The sequence below is a fragment of the Gossypium arboreum genome, chromosome 1 (assembly GCF_025698485.1).
Source record: "Gossypium arboreum isolate Shixiya-1 chromosome 1, ASM2569848v2, whole genome shotgun sequence".
NCBI lineage: Eukaryota > Viridiplantae > Streptophyta > Magnoliopsida > Malvales > Malvaceae > Gossypium > Gossypium arboreum.
In genome coordinates, this window is record NC_069070.1 from 69858844 (window position 1) to 69872158 (window position 13315).

Genomic DNA, 13315 nt, shown 5'->3' on the forward strand with positions numbered 1-13315 from the left:
CATATGAAGAGGAACTAGTTGAGATATTAGCTCAATGGTGAAAGAATTACGTAATAAGCGAGTTCCATTAGTGAAAGTATTGTGGTATAGTCATAGTGTTGAATACGCGACTTGGGAACCGGAAGAAATAATGAGATCTCAGTATCCCCACCTCTTTTTTTAGGTAAATTTTGAGGACGAAATTTATTAATAGGGAGAAATGTAATGACCCGATAATCACGAGTATTGGAAAGCTTACTTTCGGGTCTTTGTTTTCATAAAATGGAATCGTAAATATTTATTAAAAATATTTACAAAGTTAGCCATGTGGTTAATTAGGTTTTGGTTAGGTGAATTAGCTTGAATTAAGAGTAATTATGTATAAGGATTAAATTGAATAAAGGATGAAAGTTTAATTATAGATTAAAGAAAAAATTAAGAGACTAAATAAGCAATTAAACCATAAATTTAAAAGTGGATGGTGTTGGATTAATACATATGTAAAAATAATAATCATATGTATATAATAATATATGTATTGCTTATTATTTAAGTAAAAACATATTATTATATTATTATAATTAAAATATAAAAAAATAAAATAAAGAAAATAAAGAAATGAAAAAGAAAGAAAGTTGAAAACGAACAGAGAAGAAAAGGGAGAAAGAAAAACAGAAAGAAAAAAGGAGAAAATTAGGGTTTCAAGGGTTCAAACTCAAATTGGTTAGTCGATTTACTTCATTTTCTTGTAATTTTTATGTTTTTAGAATCCTAGTATTAAATACTACTTAATCTATGTTGAATTTTTTGAAATTATTGAGTTTCTAAATGTTGTTCATGTTGGATAATTTAAGTATTTGGGGTTAAATTGATAGACTTTTAAGTTAGAAATGAAAAAGGGATTGAATTGTAAAATAAAGTATAAGTTTTGTGTTATAGGGACTAAATTAAAAAATTTTGAAATTTAGATATTTAAGTGAAACTAAAGAGTTGAATTTATTAAGGAGTTGAATTTAGTCTAAAGTGGGAATTAAATGAAAATATGGAATTAATTTTAAAGAAATAAAGTTAGTATCTTTTAGGGACTAAATTGGAATTTAGGAAAAAGTTGAATATAAATTGAAATATTCAATGTGAAATTGTGTTGTATTGATGATTTTTAATTGTTTAATTTTTGTAGCTAAGGTGTTGCCAGAGACCTCGGCTAAGAAAGGAAAAAAAGTCAACGAAGAGTAATTCAGAAATTACGGTTTGTATTTCTATAATCCAAATTTAATTATTAACATTATTATACTTTGATTTCTTGTATATGGTAAGTATGGAAGGTGAGAATTATTGTGTTTACAGTTGGGATGGATTGATTTGGTGTGTGATGAAATTGATATGAATATGTGATTATTGTGGAAATTGAACATTGGATTTTGATATGCTTGAAAAGTGAATTGAAACCCTATTAACGGTATCAGGCTGAGTCAGATATAGATGGCATGCCATAGGAATTGAAGTGTTTAGGGATACTTCGACTTCGAGTCAATGAGACACTGGGTGTCACATTATTACTTTGGATAAATTTGATGAGGTACTAGGTACCAATTTACTTCGGCAAGGCTAATGAGACACTGGGTGTCAACTTGTTACTTCGAATTATCCGATGAGGCACTGGGTGCCGAATTGGTGTATTTTGGTTGGATACATGTATCTGTCCGAGTCCAAGTCGTGTTAATAGAGGTAATTGAATTAAACAGTGGCATGATTGATATTGAATGATGAATTAAGATATGGATAGAAATATATGAATTGTTAATTTATGAACTAGCTACAAATGAACAACATTGTTGTTCAAATGAATTGAGTTTATATTGTGAAAAGCTATCTGCGATAGCAAATGATAAGAATCGAATGTGTTATAAATGTATTTCTATGAATTGATTAATTGTATAACTATGATTATTGTATGATTTAATGTATATGTTATATTAATATACCTTGAAGCATTCGGATTATAGAAATACCACTGAGTTCATACTCAGCATACAATTTGTTTCCGTGCACTGGTTAGGTGTTAAAGACGATCGTTGATTCGACATCCACAACAATCCTGATCTCAAAACATGGTGATGTATATTTCTTTTTGGTAATGGCATGTACCTGGGATGTCTAATGTTTGTCATTTTGAAAAATGATTGTAAATGATGTTATAAGATGTTATTGGTTGCTTATATATATGTTATGTTGAGGTTAATAAGGGATGTATGAGTAAATGCATAAGTGAGTATGATATAGGCATATTTGAGTTATAATTTACATAATTTTAGAAATAGCTTAAATGAAGTTTTAATGGATTGTTTTGATAATAGATATGAAGTATCTATGAAGGAACATTGATTAGGTCATTAAGTTGATTGTTTTGACATATTTTAGATGTTTTTGAATGTGTTTTGGATTGGTTGAACGATTGGTTTTTGAGTTGCTTATTGTTAAAGTTTGCGGGGTATGGCAAACTTGATGCTTAAGGTTCATTTTGAGTCCACACGGCCAGACACACGGTGTAACACCCCGAACCCGAGACCGTCGCCAGTGTCGGACACGAGGGGTTAACGAGCCAAAACCACTTATAGCACCGACCAATTTGACATTTCCAGACAGGCTGGAGAACTGTGTCACTGTTGCCTAAAAAATCATATCTCGAGTTTCAAAACTCGGAAACTGATTTCGTAAATTTTCCCTGAATTCAGACTCATATATCCATCCATGACTTTATTTCTAGAATTTTTGGTCAGGCCAATTAGTACAGTTTATTAGTTAAAGTGACCCGTGTTACAGGGGTCGACTACACTGACCTTCGCGCGTTACAACTTTAATATCTCTCTGTACAGGGCTTTAATACTGGTGCCGTTTGTTTCTAATGAAACTAGACTCAAAATGGAATCTGCACATATAAGGCATAACTTCTAATCCTTTCTGGATAATTTATAGTAAATTTTCAAAGTCACGACAAGGGGCCCAGAACCCGTTCTGGCCCTGTCTCACGAGAACTTTAATTTCTCTCGGTATACTGTTCATATGATCATTTCGTTACTTTCATATGAAAATAGACTTGTCAAGGTTCGATCACATAATTTATTCACTATTTAACACCATTCCTATAAATTTTGGTGATTTTTCACATCCACGTCACTGCAGCTGGCAGTATCTGTTTTTAAGGTAGGCTTTACCTATTTCATGATTTCCCTGATTCAATTGGCCCTTTTTGCATACATAGCACAAAGTGTGATCATGATTAACCATTCCAATGGCTAATCGTTCCAAAAAAATTCCATACCCCATCATGATCAACATACAATGATTATAGCATTATACCAAAAACGTATATAAGCCATTTTCGCATGGCTAACCAAGTTTACACAAAACCGAAAGGTACATAACCTTCGACAAAAAGGGTAGTCCTATACATGCCATTTCAAAGTTCAACCAAAATTATACCAAAATGGAGGCTTTGATAGTATGGATGACTTCGACTTCAAGGATCCTGAATCCGATAGCTAGCGAGCAAAATCTATAAGACAGAGAAACAGAGGAAACGGAGTAAGCAATTTATGCTTAGTAAGTTTGAGCAAGAAATTCCAGCACAACAAAAGCTTAGCATTCATAAAGCTAACAGATAATTTCGTATGTACAAACTCTCAATATCATACTCATTTCACATTTCAACCCCTATGATCATACATAAGGGATCACCTTAGTCACATACGGAAACTCATTACTCGATCGAGCGATTATTATTGAAGGAATCAACCGATTCAAGCTCATATGAACATACCTCATTGCTGGAATTTTTCTCAAGCGCATTAACTGAAATTTTACAGAAAGATTGCTTATTCTAGAATCACGTACCTTGAATTTAACCGGATATAACGACTCGCTCAAATGCCTTCGGATGAAGCCGGTTATATCGACTTGCACGAATGCCTTGGGACTTAACCCGGGTTTAGTAACTTGCACAAAGCCTTGAGATTAGCCGGATTTATTTACTCATACGAATGCCTTCGGATCCTAGTCCGGATATAGCCACTTAGCACAAAGCCTTCGGGACTTAGCCCGGACATCATCCGAATAACCGAGCACAATTGTCAATAAATTATGGCACATTCGTATTTCATTTTCAATAGCAAAGCTCAAACACAAGGCACTTTTTACACTTGCAATTTCGGCTCAATAGCCACACACAAAGAGCATGATTTTAATTTGCTTTAAACATGATCTAATCAATTCAAAATTTAAGCTCTATTACTCAAGAACTTACCTCGGACGTGGTCAAACGGTTTCGACGGCTATTCGACGACTTTTTCCTTCCCCTTATCGGATTTAGCTCCCCTTTGCTCTTGAGCTTAATTCAACAAATAAATTGGTTTGATCATTTGAGCATCGAAAGAGGAATTCAAGATGCCTAGCCAATATATATATATATATACTCATTAGGCATCAAAGTCGCATATGTACAAAATCATGAATCGAACTCAACACATTAGTTAATATTCCTCTTAGCCGAATTTTCTAAGCCAAGAATAGGCATCAATATGCTTGCCTCTAACCGAATGCATGCACACCAATTTCCCCTCATGTGGCCGAATATGCATGTCCATGTTGAGGCCAATTATGCACTTAATACCACACAAAAACAACATGCATTTTACTAACTAACACATTACATATTGTAGCTCAATACACATCTCTCATGTACTTCATAACCGAAACATCATCACAAGCAAATATATACCTTGAAATAGTATATATGTCATGCCAATACATCATGTGCAAACATGTATACACATGTAGGTGCAAGGCCGAATCTCAAGGGGTTCATACCCATCCAAACACAAATTTTTTTTACCAATCAAGTAACAAGCATAAATCATGCTCATGAATGCACCATGGCCGAATACATCACAACCATACCCTTTCAACTTCGGTCATGGTTAAACAAAGAATTCAATGTCCTACTCAAGAACACTAAAAAGAAATTTCAAGAGTAGTCAATCCATCATTACATGCATCATCAACAAGCTTCACATTTAGCATGCAATGGCTTTAACACAATATCAACCTTGGCCAAATACTATTTTTCATGGCATAGCAAGGATTTGAACCATGGCTAACATGCACATCAAGTTAGCAACCAAAACAAGCATGAATCTCATGACACAACCTCAACATACCTTAATCTTGATGCAAGTATAGCCAAATCTCCTTCTAGATCTCTTCTAAACCAAAATGGAGCAAAATTCCTCCTTCTTCCTTAGTTTTGGCTCAAAGAAAGGATGAACAAATTTTTTTCTTTCTTCCTCTACAACTCACAGCAATGGGGGAGATACCACACTCACACACATTTTTTTTTCTTTTCTTTCTTTATTACCCATGCTTATTTGTTTATTATTTCTCCCTAATGCCCAACAAAACATGTTTCATGACATGTTTAGCCCATATTCTTTGTCATGGCCAGCCATCACTTGTAAAAGAGGGATATTTGACATGCAAGGCCATTGTTTTGCATGCATGCTTTAATTAGTCATCACACATTTCCTATCCTACTTTCAAAGTTTACTACTAGGTCCTTTCTAGTGAAATTCACATTTATAACTCTAAATTAAAGCATCAAGAATGTCACACATGAGTTAACACATATCATAGGCATCAAAATAAATATCAAATTATTTTTATGCCTCGGTTTTGTGGTCCCGAAACCACATTCCGACTAGGGTCGTTTTAAGGCTGTCACAACTCTCCCCCACTTAAGAAATTTTCGTCCCCGAAAATCTTACCGGTAAATAGGGTTGGGTATCGCTCTTTCATAGAGTTCTCGGTTTCCCAAGTAGCTTCTTCTATCCCGTGTTTGAGCCATAACACTTTCACTAGCGGAACCCGCTTGTTTCGCAACTCTTTCACTTCACGTGCCAGGATACGAATCGATTCTTCCTCATAACTCATATTGGCTTGAATGTCAACCTCTGATGGACTAATCACGTGCGATGGATTAGATCTATAGCGTCGAAGCATCGAAACATGAAAGACATCGTGAATCTTTTCGAGTTCAGGGGGCAAAATCAAACGATATGCCACTGGACTGACTCGCTCGGATATCTCATATGGCCCAATGAACCTCGGGCTCAACTTGCCCTTACGGTAGAATCGAGTATCTTTTCCAAGGTGAAACCTTGAGAAACACTTTATCTCCCACGATACTCGATGTCTTTACGTTTGAGATCGCGTCGACTTCCGACGATCGAGGCTATCTTCGACTTTCACGGATTACTTTCACTTTATGTTCAGCATCTCTAATCAAATCTACCCCGAAAATTTTGCTTTCACCGAGCTCGGTCCAAAACAATAGTGTACGGCATTTACGACCGTACAAAGCCTCGTAGGTGCCATCTTAATACTTGATTGAAAACTATTGTTGTAAGCGAATTCAATCAAAGGCAAATACCGTTCCCATGAACCATCGAACTCGAGGATGCAACATCTCAACATATCCTCAAGTATTTGAATTATCCGCTCGGATTGACCATCGGTTTGGGAGTGAAAGGCGGTCTTGAAATGCAACTTGGTACCCAAAGCTTCTTGCAACTTCTTCCAAAATCGCGAGGTAAATCTCGGATCTCTATCCGTCACGATGGAAATAGGCACCCGTGTAATCTCACAATCGAGAAAGCGTACAATTGGCTAGTTTGTCCATTGAAAAATCCGACGACGGGATAAAGTGAGCCGACTTAGTCAATCTATCTACCACGACCCAAACCGCATCCTTCTTTATCACGACAATGGCGGTCCGGATACAAAGTCCATTGTGACTAGATCCCATTTCCACTCGGGTATCGTGATCGGTGAAGTAATCTGAAGGCACTTGATGTTCCGCTTTCACTTGTTGACATATTAAACATCTCGAAACATAGTCGGAGATGTCTCGTTTCATACCATGCCACCAAAATCGACGTTTCAAATCGTTGTACATCTTCGTACTCCTCGGGTGGATTGCCATTCGGCTACAATGGGCTTCGTTCGAATTATCGAAATAAGTTCAATTCTTTGGAACACAGACGACTTCGAACCTCAAACAATCGTCATCATCAATTTGAAACTCCGATTCCTTGTTCAGAACACACTCAGCTCGTTTTGCAAACAACTCCTCATCAACTTTCTGAGCTTCCCGAATTTGATGAGCCAACAATGGTTTGGCCTTTAATTTGGCTACTAACACATTGTCGGGTAAGATAGAAAAGTGTACATTCATCACTCGTAAAGCAAACAGTGATTTCCGGCTTAAGGCATCCGCAACCACATTAGCCTTTCCCCGGTGATAATCAACAACGAGCTCATAATCTTTTAACAACTCGAGCCAACGTCTTTGTCGCAGATTTAAGTCTCTTTGGGTCATCAAATATTTGAGACTTTTGTGATCCGAATACACATGGCACTTCTCACCAAATAAGTAATGTCGCCATATCTTTAAAGCGAATCGATGGCGACCAATTCGAGATCATGGGTCGGATAATTTTTCTCATGTGGCTTTAATTGTCTCGACGCATAGGCCACAACTCGCCCTTCTTGCATCAATACACAACCCAACCCAAGTAGGGATGCGTCACTATAAATGACAAACTCTTTGCCCAATTCGGGTTGCACTAGAATTGGGGCTTCAGTCAAATAAGTTTTCAGTTGATCGAAACTTTTCTGACATTTCTCCGTCCATTCGAACTTAACATCCTTTTGGAGTAGCTTCGTCATTGGCGTAGCTATCGTTGAGAAACCTTTTACAAATCGTCGGTAATAACCAGCAAGCCCCAAAAAGCTCTGAACCTCAGTAATATTTCTTGAAGGCTTCCAATTAAGTATGGCTGAAATTTTGTTCGGGTCGACTCGAATACCCGATGCAGATACCACATGCTCCAATAAGCTAACCTCTCTTAACCAGAACTCACACTTGCTGAACTTAGCATATAATTGCTTATCCCGTAAAATTTGCATTACTAACCTCAGGTGTTCAGCATGTTCGGTCTCATTTCTTGAATAGACCAAGATGTCATCAATGAATACGACTACGAACCGATCTAAATATGGTCTGAAGATCCGATTCATCAAATCCATAAATACCGCAGGGGCATTAGTAAGCCCAAACGGCATCACTAGGAACTCGTAGTGACCATATCTCGTTCTGAAGGCAGTCTTGGGTACGTCCGAATCTCGAATTCATGAATCGATAATATCCCGATCTCAAATCTATTTTCGAGAACACCGAGGCTCCTTCAGCTTGATCGAACAAATCGTCGATCTGTGATAACGGATATTTGTTCTTTATCGCCGCTTTATTAAGCTGACGATAGTCGATGCATAGCCTCATGGTTCCATCCTTCTTTTTCACAAACAACACTGGCGCACCCCAAGGTAAAAAACTCGGACGAGCAAAACCTCTATCCACCAATTCTTGCAACCGAGCTTTCAACTCCTTTAATTCGTTGGTGCCATACGATACGGAGTTATCGAAATTGAGTGGTACCGGTACCAATTCGATGCCAAATTCTATTTCCGAGCAGATGGTAAACCGGCAATTCTTCAGGGAAAACATCCGGGTATTCACAAACCACTGGCACAGATTCGGGTTTCTTTTCTGACTCCTTGTCATCGAGCACATATGCAAGGTATGCTTCGCACCCTTTTCTTACATATTTCTGGGCCAACATTGCTGATATTACAGCTGGCAACCCCTTTAAGTCCGTAGACTCAACCCGAATTATCTCGTTATTCGCGCACCTCAAATCGATAGTCTTGCTTTTGCAATTCACAACCGCATCGTGCATGGTCAACCAATCCAAACCAAGAATAACGTCGAATTCATCGAACAGCAAAACCATCAAGTCCGCCGGAAAACAAGAACCTCGGAACACTAGGGGACTTTTCTTACACACTTTGTTGACAAGCACGTAATGACCCAAGGGTTTGACACCGAATTACAAACTCGAGAGACTCAATAGGCAAAGTCGTCTTTGGATGCTAAGGTTTCACATATATAAGAATAAGTAGAACCAGGTCAATCAAAGCAATCACATTAGTATCGAAAAGAGTGAAAGTACCGGTAATGACATCTGGTGAGGCAGCATCCTCGCGTACGCGTATGGCATAAGTCCTAGCAGGAGCACGAGCCTCAGATCTGATGGTAGCATCTCTAGATCCTCTCTGACCGCCACTAACATTGCCCATATTTCTAGGTGGCCTACTTGAAACCTTGGTAGCACCCGGGTTTCCACTCTGACTTACATTTTGTTCAAGCAACCTCGGGCAATCCTTGATAAAGTGGTCGGCCGATCCACACTTATAGCAGGAACGATCACGGAACCTACAGCTCCCCGAATGCCATTTGCCACAATGCAGACACTCTGCTCTCTCTCGGCGATCATTTCCACCACTGGCGATCGAAGTGACTCGTGTGGTCACAGGGGGTCGATGGCGATCTCGTCTAGAAAAGCCCGAAGCGCCTATAGACCGGCTCACATCATCTCGAAATCTCTTCGATGCCTATTGAAGAGACTTTCCCGAGGACCTTTTTCGAAATTCTCCAGTTCCCACATCAACTTTTTGTTTCTCTTTTCTAAGCTCTTCGACTTTACAAGCTCGCTCAACAAGTACTACGAACTCTCGTATCTCGAGAATGCCAATGAACATCCTTATATCATCATTCAGCCCATCCTCGAAGCGTTTACACATAATAGCTTCGGACGAAATGCATTCTCGCGTCTGGCTAAGGCTCACGAATTTTCGTCAGTAGTCGAATCGACATAGAGCCTTGCTTAAGATCAAGAAATTCCTTCGCTTTTGGTCGATGAATCTCGATCGATATACTTTTTTGAACTCGGTTTTAAAGAACTCCCAAGTTACTTGCTCTCTAGGCACCACAAGTCGAGTACTCCACCAATAGTAGGCGGAATCGCGTAGCAAGGAGATGGTACACTTTAAGCACTCATCGGTGTACAAGATAGCTCATCAAGCACCGGATAGTGTTGTCCAACCAAAATTCAGCTTGCTCGGCATCGTCATCATCCGTAGCTTTAAATTCAGTGGCCCCATGTTTTGAATCACGTCGATTGGGGCTTACTTGACCTTATTTGGTCGATTCTACGGAGGTATTGTAGGTCTTGGGGTTGCATTAGTCGGGAATGGAGGTTGTGGAACAGTAGTGTTAGTTCGAATGTATTGGTTGACCCAATCATTCATCACACTATAAAAGGCTTGCCTAGCCTCATCATTCGGATTGCTGGCCATAGGTTGAGAGTCCGCTGGCGCTGTCCCTTGCGTGGGAGCAGGCGCCACACTCTCCACATCATCAGCTATTGCTCGGTTGGGATCGGGATCCATTGCTATAAACAAACACAAATTCAGGTTGTCAGAAATCACCACACTATCAATTTATCACTATATGGCATGTATAGCTAGACCCCAAACATATCACGGTAGTCCTAGAATCGACTAAACCATAGCTCTGATACCAATAAAATTGTAACACCCCGAACCCGAGACCGTCGCCAGTGTCGGACACGAGGGGTTAACGAGCCAAAACCACTTATAGCACCGACCAATTTGACATTTCCAGACAGGCTGGAGAACTGTGTCACTGTTGCCTTAAAAATCATATCTCGAGTTTCAAAACTCGGAAACTGATTTCGTAAATTTTTCCTGCATTTAGACTCATATATCCATCCATGGATTTATTTCTAGAATTTTTGGTCGGGCCAATTAGTACAGTTTATTAGTTAAAGTCACCCGTGTTACAGGGGTCGACTACACTGACCTTTGCGCGTTACAACTTTAATATCTCTCTGTACAGGGCTTTAATACTGGTACCGTTTGTTTCTAATGAAACTAGACTCAAAATGGAATCTGCAAATATAAGGCATGACTTCTAATTCTTTCTGGATAATTTATAGTAAATTTTCAAAGTAACGACAGGGGGCCCAGAACCCGTTCTGGCCCTGTCTCACGAGAACTTTAATTTCTATCGGTATACTGTTCATATGATCATTTCGTTACTTTCATATGAAAATAGACTTGTCAAGGTTAGATCACATAATTTATTCACTATTTAACACCATTCCTACAAATTTTGGTGATTTTTCACATCCACGTCACTGCAGCTGGCAGCATCTGTTTTTAAGGTAGGCTTTACCTATTTCATGATTTCCCTGATTCAATTGGCCCTTTTTGCATACATAGCACAAAGTGTGATCATGGTTAACCATTCCAATGGCTAATCGTTCCAAAACAATTCCATACCCCATCATGATCAACGTACAACGATTATAGCATTATACCAAAAACGTATATAAGCCATTTTCGCATGGCTAACCAAGTTTACACAAAACCGAAAGGTACATGACCTTCGACAAAAAGGGTAGTCCTATACATGCCATTTCAAAGTTCAACCAAAATTATACCAAAATGGAGGCTTTGATAGTGTGGATGACTTCGACTTCAAGGATCCCGAATCCGATAGCTAACGAGCAAAATCTATAAGACAGAGAAACAGAGGAAACGGAGTAAGCAATTTATGCTTAGTAAGTTTGAGCAAGAAATTCCAGCACAACAAAAGCTTAGCATTCATAAAGCTAACAGATAATTTCGTATGTACAAACTCTCAATATCATACTCATTTCACATTTCAACCCCTATGATCATACATAAGGGATCACCTTAGTCACATACCGGAAACTCATTACTCGACTGAGCGAATATTATTCGAAGGGAATCAACTGATTCAAGCTCATATGAACATACCTCATTGCTGGAATTTTTCTCAAGCGCATTAACTGAAATTTTACAGCAAGATTGTTTATTCTAGAATCACGTACCTTCGGAATTTAACCGGATATAACGACTCGCTCAAATGCCTTCGGGACGAAGCCCGGTTATATCGACTTGCACGAATGCCTTCCGGACTTAACCCGGGTTTAGTAACTTGCACAAAGCCTTCGGGATTAGACCGGATTTATTTACTCGCACGAATGCCTTCGGATCCTAGTCCGGATATAGCCACTTAGCACAAAGCCTTCGGGACTTAGCCCGGACATCATTCGAATAACCGAGCACAATTGTCAATAAATTATGGCACATTCGTATTTCATTTTCAATAGCAAAGCTCAAACACAAGGCACTTTTTACACTTGCAATTTCGGCTCAATAGCCACACACAAAGAGCATGATTTTAATTTGCTTTAAACATGATCTAATCAATTCAGAATTTAAGCTCTATTACTCAAGAACTTACCTCGGACGTGGTCGAACGGTTTCGACGGCTATTCGACGACTTTTTCCTTCCCCTTATCAGATTTAGCTCCCCTTTGCTCTTGAGCTTAATTCAACAAATAAATTGGTTTTATCATTTGAGCATCGAAAGAGGAATTCAAGATGCCTAGCCAATATATATATATATATATATACTCATTAGGCATCAAAGTCGCATATGTACAAAATCATGAATCGAACTCAACACATTAGTTAATATTCCTCTTAGCCGAATTTTCTAAGCCAAGAATAGGCATCAATATGCTTGCCTCTAACCGAATGCATGCACACCAATTTCCCCTCATGTGGCCGAATATGCATGTCCATGTTGAGGCCAATTATGCACTTAATACCACACAAAAACAGCATGCATTTTACTAACTAACGCATTACATATTGTAGCTCAATACACATCTCTCATGTACTTCATAACCGAAACATCATCACAAGCAAATATATACCTTGAAATAGTATATATGTCATGCCAATACATCATGTGCAAACATGTATACACATATAGGTGCAAGGCCGAATCTCAAGGGGTTCATACCCATCCAAACACAAAATTTTTTTACCAATCAAGTAACAAGCATAAATCATGCTCATGCACCATGGCCGAATACATCACAACCATACCCTTTCAACTTCGGTCATGGTTAAACAAAGAATTCAATGTCCTACTCAAGAACACTAAAAAGAAATTTCAAGAGTAGTCAATCCATCATTACATGCATCATCAACAAGCTTCACATTTAGCATGCAATGGCTTTAACACAATATCAACCTTGGCCAAATACTATTTTTCATGGCATGGCAAGGATTTGAACCATGGCTAACATGCACATCAAGTTAGCAACCAAAACAAGCATGAATCTCATGACACAACCTCAACATACCTTAATCTTGACGCAAGTATAGCCAAATCTCCTTCTAGATCTCTTCTAAACCAAAAATGGAGCAAAAATTCCTCCTTCTTCCTTAGTTTTGGCTCAAAGAAAGGATGAACAAA